The sequence below is a fragment of the Gallus gallus genome, chromosome 5 (genome assembly GCF_016699485.2).
Source record: "Gallus gallus isolate bGalGal1 chromosome 5, bGalGal1.mat.broiler.GRCg7b, whole genome shotgun sequence".
Lineage (NCBI taxonomy): Eukaryota > Metazoa > Chordata > Aves > Galliformes > Phasianidae > Gallus > Gallus gallus.
In genome coordinates this window covers 10,644,490-10,660,705 of record NC_052536.1, presented here as the reverse complement: position 1 = coordinate 10,660,705, position 16,216 = coordinate 10,644,490, and the positions used below count along the sequence as shown (strand labels likewise).

At 36.4% G+C, this 16,216-nt stretch overlaps 1 long non-coding RNA gene across 9 annotated transcripts in view; it reads right to left on the bottom strand.

The window, feature by feature from the left end:
* LOC107053383 overlaps positions 1–16,216 on the bottom strand; it is a 322,875-nt gene that overhangs the window by 71,494 nt on the left and 235,165 nt on the right. For all 9 annotated transcript variants that reach the window (XR_005860129.1, XR_005860128.1, XR_005860130.1 and 6 more), the window contains exon 4: positions 11,273–11,412. This is a non-coding gene — a long non-coding RNA (uncharacterized LOC107053383). The remainder of the gene's footprint in view (positions 1–11,272; positions 11,413–16,216) is intronic.

Sequence of the window (16,216 nt, the reverse complement as noted above, 5' to 3'; positions counted from 1 at the left end):
AATTATATTTATATATATATTTTTTGTGAGGTGTGTATGTGTCCTAGGCTAAGCGCATACAGATACACTTACTTTTCAGAAGCAGCATAGGCAGAGGTTACAGCTTGCTGATTAAACCACAGATGTTTGACAAATCTTGGAATAAAACTAAGATCTCCTAAGCCCTAGAGCTGTGGTTTCATTGTTGCCCTTCTTAACATTTATAAATATGTATTGCATTTCTGTCCATTAATGTTATGTCTCAAAACTGTGCTATTTCAGCTGGATTTAATGCATGTGCGTTCGTGTATTTTTTTTCTGGGGAACATATTTAAGACATAATCAATTATTAAAAAGGGAGTTGTATGCGCATGTGAAGAAATTGAACGAAAAGGAGACATCCATACAAAACCAATTTTTCTTGGCTGCATGACTCATTAATGAACCTTACTCAGTGCTGCTATTGTGCTGAGTGCCTCATAATGAAATATACAGGGTTAATAGCTGCAGTGCAATGGGCTTAAGTAAAACCACAGCAGGTGTGTGCCTTAACGAGGTGTTAATAAGGAGGCAGGTGCATGTAAATATGGAGTAGGAGGGTACAGGAATGGCCAGGAGAGAGGGTAGAGGAGCACCATCATGAAGTACTCCAACAGCAGTTACAGAGTCGTTTAAGAGCTGAATGTGCTGTGGTCTTTAAAACTGACAGGTTAGAGCTGAAAGACTTCATCTATTATAAAACATTCTGTGCTATTTCTTGTTCAGCAGAGGAGACTGGTACTAGGAAAACACCAAAAGATAGCTCTTGTTTCTTTATGTATTGAAGTACGGGTTTTCAAAAAAAAAAAAAAAAAAAAAATAGTGCAGAGAGTTTTCCCCAGATAAAAGCAGTTCACATGGGTTGGACACACAAGGATGCATGAGAAGGTCACAGCTCCAGTTGTGTAGCATATGAAACATTTCTATGAAGTTTCTGGCAGAAAACAAAACAGAGCAAAAAACCCCACGCAAATATTGACAGCCAAGTGCCTTAAACTCTTGAGTGAACAAGCAACATGAAAGACTAAAATCAGTCTACCTCAACTATCAGTGCCAGAGAGATGCAGACAAATCAGTGCCTTAAAGTAGAAAGTGATTCACCTGTTCTCAGACAATAAGAAACAGCATATTTTGGGGTGCTGGGGTGCATAACAGCTGATCACATAGGAAACAATTGTTAGGAGTGGCCATACCACCACAGTTCCAGAAGTGGTGACTGTGCAGGACAGGCTCTAGAAAAGCACTTTCCTATGCTTCCCTCCTCTGGAAAATCAGATGGTTAGTATTTTATGCTAAAACTGTCTGTGAACTCTTTCATTCCAACCCTGGAGCACCAATCTCTCAGTTTTGTTTTTACTACATTCTTTACTTGGTTTTGCAAACTATAATAAAAAAAAAAAAAGTGCTATTGTTGAGGGTATCATCACTCACACACATTAGCAACTATAGCTGTAAGAAGAATAATTCACACATCAAAAATTTTCCTGGCCAGCACAGCCACAAATATCACTTTTATTTTTCTCCTGGCTAACATCTTACAGTGGAACCTTACAGTAAAACCCTTTTCTCTCCTTTTTTCCCCCTTCTCTCTACCCTGGAGTTAGCGGCTTCCTTTTCCACAGTAAAACAGAAAGAAAAGCTCTGATTCTGGAAAATAATGGTCCCAACATGTGTGCTTCCAAGATGTTGTGAAATGATGTCCTGTTGCCTATTTTTTTTCTGTGGTACATATTAACCATCTTTTGGTCAGACCAGAGATTTGTTTGGAAGATGATGCATAATGAACAAAATCCTTAGTGAAAAAAATGCTTCTATTAGCACTTCTCTCTTATTGTTTATATTTCTGACAGATTCATCTTAGTTGTGAAACCAGGGGTATATGTTAAGTTGGCTCCAAATGTCATCCTCAGGGTATTTCTTTAGGCACCTGACATGAACACCATTAGCTCAGATTACTCAATTACCTGCTGGCATTCTGAAGGTGCCTAAAGAAATAACATGAATACACTGCTGGAATTTGCATTAATGGGTAGTAAAAAATAATATATATATACCTGAATTCTTTGACCTCTTTGTGGTTTGTGTTAAAAATGAGCAAACTAGGATCTCTTATGTTACAACAGCTGCATGCTTTTTAAAAGGCTCCTAGATGTTATTTACTTTTAAAAATGTCTTTATTTATAACTTTTCATGGTAGAAAATTAAGGCAATTTCTATTAAATTAGACTGCAAAGAATAAAGAATTAAACTGAAGAAGCAGAAAGTTTAAAGAGAGCTTGAATCTTACGGGGAAAAGCAAGGAAAAAAAAAGATGCTAACCTCTGAGGGCTCTTGTTATTCTGTAAGGTAATGTTTAATGTTTAATCCTTTTTTTTTTTTTTCCTCCTCTTTTTGAAAGGGAAGCTGACAGGCACTTTGGACAACTTATCACAACACTATGTGGCATAAATGTGATGCAGCGTTTCATAAATTTGATGAAGTACTTCCAAAACAACTGTTGACTTTTAAAAGCATCCAACTTCCCTGAAAGTGGGATATTTACTGTAAGTGCAGATTGTTGAGATTCTCAGCTAATTTGTTACCTGTGCTTCTTTAATGTGTTTGTGAATTCATAAGAATTTTGTAATTGTAAGCCTTTATGAGATTATTGTGTTTTAAACCAGACTTGACAGCACAATAGAACCCAATAAAAGAAAGCATCATTGCATAAGGTCTGCTCATACACCAAGATGTGAATGCCAACAAGATGAAAGATAATTGACAAAGAAAGTGAAATATAAAAACTGCATGTTTATTTCTATACTGCATCCTCTTTGCATCACTGTCTCAGGAATCAAACAAAAATACCATTGTTGTTACAATAAGAGCAGCGCTAATAAAAATGGAAGCATTTAAGAGTTAAAGCAGCTTTCCATCTTTAAAAGATTATTTAATATAACATATTTAAATCTTCCTATGTACTCAAGACAGTTTCCCCACTGTAAGCTGTTGGTATTTGTTACAATTAGAAAGATTGGCATGGATGGGATGGTGCTACCAGTGGAAAGATTGGCGCAGACAAAAGATGGTATTACAAAAGGAAAGGTGCTCACCTATCTCTGAAGATCAAGACTCGCAGGCAGGACTCCACAAGGGAGGGATATCCAACCAGAGATACTTCCCTAATGGCAGTCAGCCCTTAAATGAGGTCTAGGAGAGGTGCAGCCAGGCTCCACGCCTTCACCTGTACTCCCAGGGCTGAGCCAGTCCTTTCCCCAGGTGCTCAATCAGTGCTTCAGGCCATGACTCAACAGTTCTCATACAGTATTACGTGCAGATATTCCTATGCTATTGTTTTGTTGAAATTAATTTCACTTTCAGCATAATGAGCATTGGCAAATTCAGAGTTTGCTACTGAATAGACTGAAAAAAAGTCAGCATTACACTGATGGATCAAGGAATCTTTCAAAATTTAGCCACATTAAAGATGATGGCCTCAACAGAAACTTCTCACTGTATTTGTTGGTCATTATCCTCGTGTACAAAAAGATGCACAGATAGCTCTGTTAGAGGAAACATTTTAATGTGAGAACAAACTATAGCAAATTGAAACTGAGCATGATCATAGAAATGTGCTCACCACTGTAGGTGGCCACAAAAGAAAAGAAACATCCTTCTGTTTCTGTTCACCCAAAAGCTACTGTCTGTCTGTGCTTTCCAGATATGGCCAAATTTAAGACATAACCCCTGTTAAAACCAGTGGTAAGTGGAAAGGGTAGTTTCACTGTACTACATTTACGTATCTTCAGCTATCATCACAGGAAGAACTTAAGAATGGCAATATGTACTTCCTGAAGGAGTCTTGAAGGCTGCTTTACAAATCTTTTCTAACTGTGCTTGTTTAAGAAGTTATTCCCCTCTCCAACTCCAGGCTTCTTTGCCACATTCTATTTGAGCTACCGTGTGTAATTGAACCTGGACAGATTAAACTTATCTGTGTTTATAAATTTTTTTCTTCATTCCATGATTAAATATCAGAATAAATAGGGAAAAAGATGAATGCCTTGAGGCATGGATAATGACGCCAAGACTTTACTATCAACAACAGCCAAGTGTTCTGCAAACTGTTTGCTCTGAAAATCCAGGCAGTTCCTCCAACAGCACTGACATATTAGTCCGGTTAGGAATTTTTCAGTAAGTTGTGAAATAAAGTGATGGTAAAAGCCCATCTATCACTAAAAGAATGATAACATCTGGAGTGAAATGTGAGTCACAGAAGAGACAAAAAGGAGTAATGAATATGCTCATACACAAAAGCCATGTAATAAGGAATAAACCAAAGTCTTACAGCATAATGAAATTGACGCTTAACTGGCAAGTCAGAGGCTTTGGTGAATACATCAAAAGGTGACAATACTGATCTAGAATAGTACAGTTACAAAGAGGAGAAGCAAGGAAAAATAAAAGGCATTTCAATATTTGCCAAAAATTGCACTTTTCCTGTAGTTTTGGAGTTTAAACGGAACAGACATATATCTCCGTATAAAGATAAAACAGGAAAAGAGCAGGCAACATTTCATGATGAACTTGGACGAACTGAAGAAGATGATTAATACCACTTATTTGAACAGAGATAGCCATGATAAAAGACGTGACAAGAAGGGATGGAAATCTGTTTTAATTGTCCAAATATCTGTGGCAAAATAGGAGGGCACAAGCAAATTATTTTGATATGTACTATATACAGGTTTCAGAAGATGGAGAAAGGTTGTAGAGAAACAACAATTTATACAAGAATCAAATCATATATTTATATAAGAAACAAATTATACAAGAATACAAGAATTACCTCAGAAACCACTGAGGTAAAAAATCTTAAGGTGGATGTGATGGTAAACCTAAAGAGTTCAAGAAAAAAGGTAATGAGAATAAAAGATCTGCTTTGTGAGAACAAACAGAAACAACAAAAACAAAAAAAGTAGACCAGTTCAGGAATCTGCTAATAGACTCTTGTGAAGAAACTTTATGGAAATATTTTAGAGAAAATGGCACTTGTGACATTAAATATTAAAGACACAGCAGTCACCTGGCGCAATGGAGAAGAAAAAAGAAATGTAACAAAGCAATATGGAAGACAAAGGAACTCTTTAGCTGAGCTGCAAAATGACTTATTGGTATCAAAACAAGACAATTTTCTGCCCATTCTGATTCAATCTGTGGCATACAAATTAGTTGCAAAACAGATTTTTCATTTTAGTGAAGGCAAATATGTAGTGTCTATAGTAGGAAAAGTATAAGTTCAAGTATTTAGATGAACTGGGCGCAATTCAGGCAGCAAGGTTTGCTAGAAAATTCACCTTAAAGTACTGATAGAGCAAGTCAAGGTAATCTCTGTACTAGAAGTGATCATTTTCAAGAATATAGGAAGACCTGGGGAAGTCCCACAGGACTGGAGAAAGAAAACACAGTAACTGTCCTTAAAAGAGGAAGAAAAGGGCCTTCAAGTAGACTGGGTTTTAGAAGGGCACCTTACTCAAAATTATAGGAAAGTGTAATATGTCCCAAACTAAACAGAAATCATTATTCAGTTGTGCCTAGAAATTGCTGGATACATAGCAGTTTTCTCTCAGCACATTCACAGATGTAATTGCCTGGATTGGTGCATTACTTATTGCAAAAATTGTGACCAGGAGAACATAAGAAGCTTGAGAATATTTCCTGTTGAAGACAAGACTAAGGACTCAGCTGGATGAGCACATCTAGGAGTCTGGGATCACAGGAGGAGAGAATGCATGTGCCTCTATCAGGAAATCTGAGTCAAACTGGCACAACGTAATTAACTTTGTGCCTCAGATTGTTTTTATTTTTACATATTTATTTTTCCCTGCCACAAGATACAGATGAGTATATTTAGTTAGAAAAACATGTTTAATTGTACTTTGCATAAATTCTCATTTAGAAAGAAAATGTTTTTCAAATAAAGTTCTTTAAATGTTTTGTGAGACATCTGGACTTTTTTTTTATGTATATAAAGGATCTGAAAGGAATTTAGAATCCCAGACTCCTTGTGGTTCTCACATCATCATAAAAAGGCAGCATATTAGAATGTGTTTGCTGCTGGGAACCGACACTTCACAATTATTAAGGAAGTAAAACGTCTTCTACTAAGTACAGGTTTGATCCTGTAGTGCCCAGGATTGGTGCCTGGGGTCCTTTCTCAAGATGACTGTGAATGTTATGCAAGGTGGGGAGGTATTTTAAGGGCTTGTTTCCTCCTCTAATTCCCCAGCATAGGGATTGATCACATCCATTCAAGTTTGGCCTGTGTCAGGCTGTACATTCGCTCTGTGCAGCGGTGACAGGCAGGTGTCAGAGCCATCTTTTCATTGCCTCCTGCAATCACCATCAAGACAGATGCAGCAATAGAGAGAAACTCAAACAGCATATTTTTCATAAAGCAGACTAAATGCTCCAGAATCTTAAGAAGAATAATCAATACAGTATGATTGAGTCTCCTAATTTTATCTCAGAATGTATTTGTTGCTTCCCTGGAAGATCTGATTTGTAGAGTCATGTGATCACATATATAGATATATTTTTTAAAATAAAGTATGTTTTAAACTCATTGGGTTCCAGAGAGAATCAGGAAATCATAAAGTTTCAAGACTGAGAAACGTAAGACAAGAACCAACAGGCTTTTTAAAAATTATTTCTAATTAGAAATATTTTGGAGTTCATCTTGTAATTTTTATTGGGCTAATCAAGTAAAAATATTCCCTAACTAAAATATTCAACTAAAATATTCTCTTGGGCATTCACTGGAATGATGTTTTCTTATTCTCCATGGTTAAAAATGCACAGTTGTTGTGAAAAATAGAAGGAATTCTAGTCAAGGGCTATAGAAAAAAAATACAATCCCAAGAATTTTCAGTTAACTCTACAAATTGAGGTGCCCACCTCCCATAGCAGACAGATGTTTAACTCATATAAGCTTTTTCACAAATCTCACCTGAAATCTCTGTTATTTTCAGGTAAGTGTCTTGCCTGTTGAACTAAAGGACCAGAATTGACTCTTGCACAGTAGGTTTCTTATAATTACTCACAATGGGAGACTCCACTCACAACCAACTCTGGGAGGCATTTCTTAGTCTGTGATTTCTAACATTCTTCACTTCTTCACCTCACGGTATGAACAGACTGCTTTATATTACTGACAATTTGTGTTTTCCCTCTAACACCCACCTATGTAACATCTATGTTGAGCATTTACATTTACACTAATAGCCCCTGAGAATCAATTACCATAAGAAGATCTGTTCTTTTACACTTCAACCGATGAATCAGTCATAGGTTAAAACAAGAGAAGGTAAAAAGCCAGCATGCCTGTACTGATTTTTCAGAAACACTTTACTATAAAAATTCTCTGGATACAGGTTTTTCTTTTTCTTTTTTTTTTTTCTTTTTTTTTTCTTTTTTTTTTCTTTTTTTTTTTTCCTGTTGTGTATACGTTCAATATGACTTTACCTGCTTTCAAATATGCTTTCATAAATGGATTGAGCAAAGAAGCACTCAGGATTAACTGCACGTTTTATACGCTCCGGCACTGTTTAGTATCCTCATACACTAGAATGCAGTCTGTTTGATTGGCACACCCTTGTGGAAGCAGCTGTGATAGCAAGCCAATGCCCGGCTGAAAGTGAAGGCAGGCCAGAGCTGTCTTTGGAAAGATGGTGCTCTGGGTGATGCAGAAATAATCTCTGGACATCCCCAAAACCTACAGATACTGCCAACCTTCAGGAAGAGTTCTGTCAGGGAGGCTTTGTCCCCCTTCGCAGGCAGTGATTTTAGGGTCCTGGTGAATACCCCTTCTTCTTTCTAAAAACCTTTAATTGATACAGTCCTTCAAAATCCTTTCTACTCCTTTCCAAAGCTTCTGAGGAACTGTGGAGCTGCCACCTGTGCAGAACCTGATGTCCTTCCCAATTTGTCACAATCCAAGGAGAAATGATAAAGTAGTGGCTTAAATATTCTTACTTGAATTTCTAGAATACATCTCAGATGGCCAAAGTTAACAAACAACTGCTTTTTTGAAACCTTTTCAAACTGTTTAGAAATGCCTTCTCTTCATCACTGATGATCAAACTGACAGAAATATTGCTTATTTTAAAAGGTATTTATTTTCCATTAGGTCTTCTGCGTTTCCATCCATTCCCAGTACGGCTTAGGCCATAATGGTCTCAGAGTTCTAATAGGCCATATGCAAAGCAGTCTGCAGGCAGAAAGCTCAGAGAGAACCTCCCAGCAATGGGTGGATCTCCAGTGGCCTTTTCTCCACTATATAGTTTCCTACAACAAAAGCAAGGCTGAGCCCTAATTTTTTTTTTCGCTTAAGTGGTACCTTTCCACAAGAAAAATTACTGGTGAACTGTTACCACGCCCTCCTGGAAGCAAAATGCTCTGCTCAGAAAGTAATGCAAAGAGCCTGGATATTCATCGACAGTACGACTCTTTTGAACACTGCCTTTCTAACCTATGATTATCTCACTTATGTACAATGGTAAAAGAAGCACTGAATGAGCAAGATAGATATCAAGAAATATCAGCAAAATGCTTCCTGAGCACAGGCGAAATTAACAAGAAGTCATGTGAAAACGCAATTTAAATGCCAATCTCAACACTCTTGAGCTCTTCCTAATTCTGAAGTTCACAGTGGGGAATTTATAAAACTAACAATTATCAAAGGAATTCCTTTTTCCTTTCTTTCCTTCTTTCTTTCTTTTTTCTTTCTTTCTTTTCTGATGAAATTCATTTCAATTTAATTAAACATCCTAAAAAATAATCTGTAAAGGACGAATATTTTAAAGTTAACGCAAGGCAACATCGATATATATAATTTCCATCTGAGAAGTATAAAAACCACATGAAGATAGCTCGTAGTTACAGTCTCACTGCAATTTTCAAATAATAGCTCCTTATTTTAGAAGTGAAAATACTTGATATTCAAGCCACTTGTCTCTTACACATTATTATCAGTATTTAAAAAAGAAGAAGAGGGTTTTCGTGGTCAACTGTTATGCTGTTTCATGCATACAAGTCTGGTATACTGACAATGCATAGAAAACAAATGTCTCTTTGCAATGAAACCCCTATTAAAGAGAAGTTGAGAAATATCTGAGTCACCAAAGCCAGTAACATCTTTGACTCTGAAAGCACTTGTGGGACACATCTGCTAAGAAAGAAGATTACATTTTTATGTAAACACTTTTTGGAGTGGAACTGTAATTCAGATAGCCCAAATAAAGTAGAGAAAGAAACTAACACGAAAGAATGCCTAAAGTTTATGACAGCAGGAAACAAATGACATCTGTAAATAGGTTTCCAGACATCACTGTGCACAACACTGAGACAGAACAGGTGTGATGGTTTTGTTTCTTAAGAAACTTTGCAATGCACTGTCTCATCTCAGTTTCCTGCAGGCAGAATACCCTGGGCAGCAGTACTCTGCTTAGGGACTCATGAAAATGGTACATCGCTTCTGTTGTTATGCCCCATTAAAGTGAAAATTGTTTTACTCCTAAATCAATCAGAAGACAGGAGATGCTAGGCTCACAATCAGTGATACAGAAAGATGTTATTCTCCTCTTTGCTGCTAAGAGGCACAGTATTTCAGTTGCAAACAAATAAAGAAACTGGTACTGCACTTCGCCTGCTCACTCAGTGTTCAAGAGAAAAACCTTTCAATATTTATGTTTCCATAATGAGCAAACCCTCTTTACCTGTCTATTACTAATGACAGTATTAATTAATTCCAGACAAATATCAACTATGTCTCTCTTGTGAGGATTTTGGCTTCCCCAGAAAGATGTCTCTTACACTCCATGGGCATGGTCCAAAGTCCATAGAGCTGACTGGACTCAGTCAAGTGTGCTTTCACTCAAGTCCTGCATGCCCAGGTTGTTTGCCACTCATTGTTAGTAAAATTCCATTTCTGTCATTCTTGTATCTGATTCTTGTATCCCACCTTCCTTCCATAAAACTGTTAATCTTAAATTCGTTAATCTTTCTACTACTTAAAGTTATCTTTCACCTTTGTCATATTATACACTGAATTAGCTCACATTTCCTTTAAGCTTAGTGATCACAAACAGACACAGCTCACTTGATGTCCTCATAACGTGTTAAACTGGGGAAAGGTGACCATGTATCTGAGCCTTGACCTTTCACATGATTCCTATACAGTAGTGCCTTTTCAACATATTACTTTGCTATTATCATATATTTGCAGTGTAGGACTATTTGCCTTTGGCCCCCAAACTCAAAGATGTCTTACATAAAATCAACAAAATTTAATCCTCGGGGCCATTAGTTTTCTAGTTTTTTCACAGTGACAGAAATTTAGCTTTGATTCACTTAGGGGTACTTCTCCATTTTGTTGAAACCCCTATTTAAGATAAAATAGGTTATTGAAAATGATGATTGAAAAAACAACAGTCCATCAGTCTAACTGCTTCTAACTGAAGATAAAGAATGTTACAGAACAAATAAGGAAAATATCTTATATGTAAATCATTTGTGAAATCGAGTTAAAATTAATGACAAACAAAATTTAGTTCCCTTTGTGGTTGATTTCCATTTAGCTGCACCCAACAATAAAATAGTTATCAAAGAAAGCTACCAATTAGATTTTAATTCAAAACATTTCCAGAAAACAGTTCCCAAATCTCAATTGATATCTCTCCAACGACTTCCTAATTGCAGCAAGTTGGTGGTAAAGAAAAAAAAATGCTTTAAATGAAAAAGATGCATTCCGTCTGCTGGAGGATGCAGTATCCTTTTCTTAATTATTCCCAGAATTTACACTATACATGGGCTTCCGCTGCAGATTATATATAGACAGATATGTATGTGTGTGTGTGTGTGTGTGTGTGTGTGTGTGTATGCAGACACACATGGATGGAAGCTGAGAGAAGGGGAAAGGAAACACAATTGTATCAAAATGTAAGATGTATCCAATGTTCTATCACTTTTCATGAAATGGACTTTTGGGCAAGGGTTAAAAAGACTGCGGAGTTCAGAGCGGAGGGATTTCTTGGGGTGCTTTCTTGGAAGGAAATTTGTAACCACAGAGCTTTAGGATCATCAGGAATTCAGAATTAGCTATAGTTAGTTTCTATAGAGCCTACCTGATCTCAAAGGCTTATGTGTCTTTCACTATTCCACCACAAAATAAAATATGTCATCTTACTTGGAGAAAGTTTATTTTTCCTCTGCTCACCTGCATGAGATAGAAACAGACCTTCCCATGATTCTGCCTTCATCTAATGTCAGATAGTACTCTTCTGAATCCACTCAGTCTAGTCCTTGCTGTTTTCCCCTGTGTACAATCGCAGCCTGTTGACAGCCAGCTATATGGTCCTAAAAAATAAAATTAAACAAAAAGCACTGTGACAACTGAAGTCTCTTTTGCATTGTAAGAACTTTTTCCACAAAGTTAAAAAAAAAAATTGTTTAAAACATTGTATGTTTCAACAGAAAACTTTCAAGCTGATTATCACTGATTTTTTCAGACCCAAAAAATCATCACTCCTGTAATAGATGTCTCTCCATCTTCCATGTTGAGTGCCCATAGCACTTTCATGATTGCTGGTCAATGGGCAATGGGCAGCTGCTTACCTCTAGTTTTTCTGTTTGGAAATTATGTAACCCTGTGAAAAACGTGGAACCTTTCTGAACTACAGTTTTAAACACAGGCAAATGCGGTTATACTACTTATTCCTGTTGTGTAGTATCCTTTCACTTGAACTACCAGAGAAGGTGGATAAGCAAACTGAAGTCGAGGCAAAGGTTGTAAGAGGATGGCACTGAGCATCCTTTGTAAGGATCAGCATGCAAGGAGAATAACAGACATTTACTGGCTGACAGCTTTATAAAAGCAGTTTGTTTTGCTCTGTTCAGGAGTGCTTTTAAACAATATCAGGCAGTGCATCTCCTGGCATACCTCTCACATAAGATTGGTTCAATTTATGTTCTCAGCAGCTGCAGTTTCTGAGAGATCAAGGCTACTGTAATGGTCCTAATGAGAATTATCTAGTGTTGCTTGAACTTATGGCAGAGGCTGAACTGGCAATATCACTCAGGATGAATGAAAAAAATCTAGGTATGTAGATCCCCCAAGTTCTTCTGGGCCAAGACTCTATGAACAGAAGTTTATGCATGGTGTACACATGGACGTAAAAGATCCTACTATGATCAGTTCCTTTGTAACATCTAAATGAGAAATTGAGGGAAATCTGAGGTATTATGCAGATGAAAGTATTACCTGAGAATGATAGCGTTAAATAAACAAATGTAGGGCGTGTTGCCTTTACCACAATACACTTGCTCTACTTTCTTCATTCAATTATGGTGAGAATGGACTGTATTTTTCCAGAAAGCATTCATGGAGAATCTGGCATCTTCAGTACATATTATATTAACTCAGATTCATTGTAAACATTTGTGCCAATGAGACACCACCTTTGTTTCCTCACTTTGTTTTGCCAAATTATTTTTATTTTATTTAAGAAATGCCTCTTTATATGTCATAAGAACCAGCAATTACATGAAATGACTTTCTGTAGACCTTCTGTTTTCAGAAAAAAAATGTATTTAAAGAGACCTAGGGTCTCTAGGAGAGTAGAGAATCAAATGATATCAGCGCATTCTCTGTCAGAACTGATTCAATCTATTTATGCAAGTTGTAATGCTCTTTCAGTCTATGCTCTACCTCCCTGCTTTCCTTCATCTTTTACTTGTTCAGGTTCATCTACAGAATGTGCAGATGACTTCCATTAAATGACAAGTTGGGCAAATAGCAAAGCAGCAAAGTTGGTCTCTGTCTTGTAACATCTGCAAAAACTGTTTTTTGTTTGTTTGTTTGTTTGTTTGTTTGTTTTTTAATAAGGGACTCTATTTCAACCCATTCTAGACATAAGGTGAGCAATAGCATTTGGGTCTAGATTCAAACCTCCATGAAATGGAGGTTTATTTCAGTTCAAGCATTACAACTAGAATTGGCTTTTTTTTTTTCCTTCAGTAGATGTGATAAATGAACACCTGAACCCTTTTCAAGAGGAAAGAATGTTATTTCTCAGTGGAAGCAAAATTATCAGCTATTGTCACAGGCACACATAAAACAAGTAAATGAGAGGTGGAGCACTCTTTAGCAAATATTTTTCACCTTTCATCAGAGGAGTGTGGGCTGAATAATTGCTTTGACAAAGATCTTCCTCCCTAAAATCAAGATTGCAACACATCCCAAACAGGCGTGAAGAAAATATCACAACTAAATACCAGACAAAAAAAAAAAAAAAAAAAAAGCCACTTGTAGCTGTGATTATCAGTCAGACAGATAACTAATCCCTGGAAGGTTGCTGTGGAGTACTGTCCCACCACCATACTATCGTATCTACAAGAAAGACACGGAAGTCACACACCATAACCCACAGACATCCACATATGTTGGCTTCATTAAAATCATATTGTACTTTTTTGCTGTACTTTTTTTTTTTTTTCTCTGTAGGAAAGTGTCCTGTCCCGGATGTTTTCTCCCCCCATTTCCCTTTTTAAAACACTGAGGACTCTGCCTCCTTCTTCCTGTGGGTAATTGAAAAAAAAAAAAAAACAACCACAAAAAAGGTCATCATCTGATCTCTGCTTTGTCTCCCACTATAATAAAATGATCTTCCTTTGTATCACACTTTTATATGCTTAACAACTATGCTTGACAGTTAGTAATAAAACTCAAGTCATAATCTGCTTTCAGTTAGAACAGTCATCTTGAAACCCTTTAGTATTCTTGTCAAAAATAATAATTGCTCATTGTCAACATTAACCCCGATGAGCCTGCAGATCCATCATTCCCACTGCTCAACAATCTACAAAAATCTGTATCTGAGGTAAGGGACAGAACAATGTTGCTACTATTTCTTATTATATCTTTCTCTTTCAATAATATTTCTTGGTAATGTCTACTGGGAATGGTTGAAAACAAGTTCATTTAAAATTTTTGTTATAATAACAATATGGTCTTTGACTGTTAAAATTTTCACTATAGCTGTTTTTATTAAGAAATGGCAAGTATACTATTAATGTAGGAAAAAAGGTTTTTAAGCAGGAAGTCAAATTTGAACATTGTACCACATACAGTATTTAGGGTAAATGGGAGCATGGCTGAGATAATCTCTCACAATCTTTTTCATAGAACCTTTTTTTGGTCAATACTTCCTAGGTGGTAAGCTCTTCCTTTGCGTACTGTAGGATTTATATGCTACATACAGAAAGGTGGAGACAGTGGAAGAGTCTAACACATTATCAATAAGGTCACTCTGGAAAAAAAAAGAAACTTTAAAATTAAAAAGAAATTAAATAAGCAGTTAGAAATCTACCTAGATCTCTATTTGGATAGGTAAGGAAATATGACACACTTAATGATGGAAATTCCAGCACCATGCAGTAAAATAAATATTACAAATGTTATCTCCACCAAAAAACAAAACAAAACAAAAAACACCCTGAAAAGATAGCAATTTCATGAAAGAAAATAAATAGGCAAAGCTATAAAAAAACTTATCAATTTCTGTCCAAGAATTAGAGTACAATAATTTGCTTCTTCATGATTCCATTTCTTTATACTGAGTAAACTTAAGGGAAATGGTAGCTGCTGTCCTGGCACTTTTATTAAGATCCATGAAGCAGCCAACTGTTGGAAACACCTTTCTCCTAGCATGAGTTGAGACTGCATGATTTGCCTTGCTACCTATTTCAACACATCTTCTAGAGTATGGTTATTAGTTATGTTAATGCCAGTACATGTAAAAGCTGCTATCAGGGCTGGGCAATGTTAGAGTGGGTTACTTAGTGACAAAATAGAATCAAACTTGACTGAATGTTTATATGAAAACACTGAGCAAACAACAAATGTTAGATAGTCCATATACGTGTGAGCCTGCTTCAGGTTCAAGAGTTGGATTCTGATCTCAATAGTTACATGACTATTGTTGAAATCCATACTGCTCCACTAGCATCACAATTTCTCCCCACAGCCAGCTTCAGGTAGCTGTATTTCCATTACGTACAAGAGAGATTGTATGTATTTGATGATGTAATGTGGCATGCTTTGTCTTTCTATACTTTTAGCAAATGAACTAAAGGAACGTCTTCAACAAATTATTCAGTGTACATCATCTTCAAAAGGACTAGGAACAATAACAGAAAAGCAGTCTGAACTTCAGTTAACACACAGAAGGGTTATGCACAGAAATGTTAAACCATATTAACTATTTTACTACTGGCTTCCTCAAGCGGCTCTAGGTACCTCAGTGCTCCAGCCTACCTCCTACTATCATATCCTATCAAGCATCATGTCAGTCTTCTGTGAATTGGCAATAAAGCTGAAACCCTTCAGAGATAAACAAATAATGCAATCCAATTTCCCCAAATATACCAGATGGAAAACTCTAAATGAAGTAATCCTTGATCATATTCAACTAAGTGAATGTCAAACATATATTTGTCTAAATAACTATAGAAGACTATTAGTATTAGTCACTGACCAGCAAGTTACTCCTCTATTAGCCTTCTTGGCTTTGAGTAAGAAAGGGAATGAAAGTTAATCTTGGTTTTCGATCACCAGGAGATGAACCATAACTCCTGAACAGTATAAATCATTTCCCAACTCTGCCTAATTATGCTAATGCCTCTAAGGAAATGTGAAGCTCAGTCCATCTGTCAGTCAGAATATTCTGAATCCACACCATTTGCTCCATTTTAGCTGTTTCTTATAAACCCTGTCAGCAATAAACACATTTCTGCATTGTTTAGCCTTCTCTTTGGATAAATGTGACACTGAATGACAATGTAATATTCTTTGTGAAACCTACAATGTAGCTGGTAACATATAATATTAATTCTAAATGTGGTTATAATTCCAGAATGAAATTATGCTAAATATATATGTGCTTAACACAAAAGTATGGGATTTATAATGAAAATCACAACCATCTTCAGTTGTTACTGATCTTCAATAACTGTTAAAATATAAGAATTTGATAAGGAATAACGTGATGTAAAATGTTCTGTATGTAATTATACCAGTACTGTGTATGGTGTTATGAAAGATCACATTAGGCTTGCATTTTCCTAACTGGAGTTGTGTCAGAGCAGTGGAAAACAGACTAAT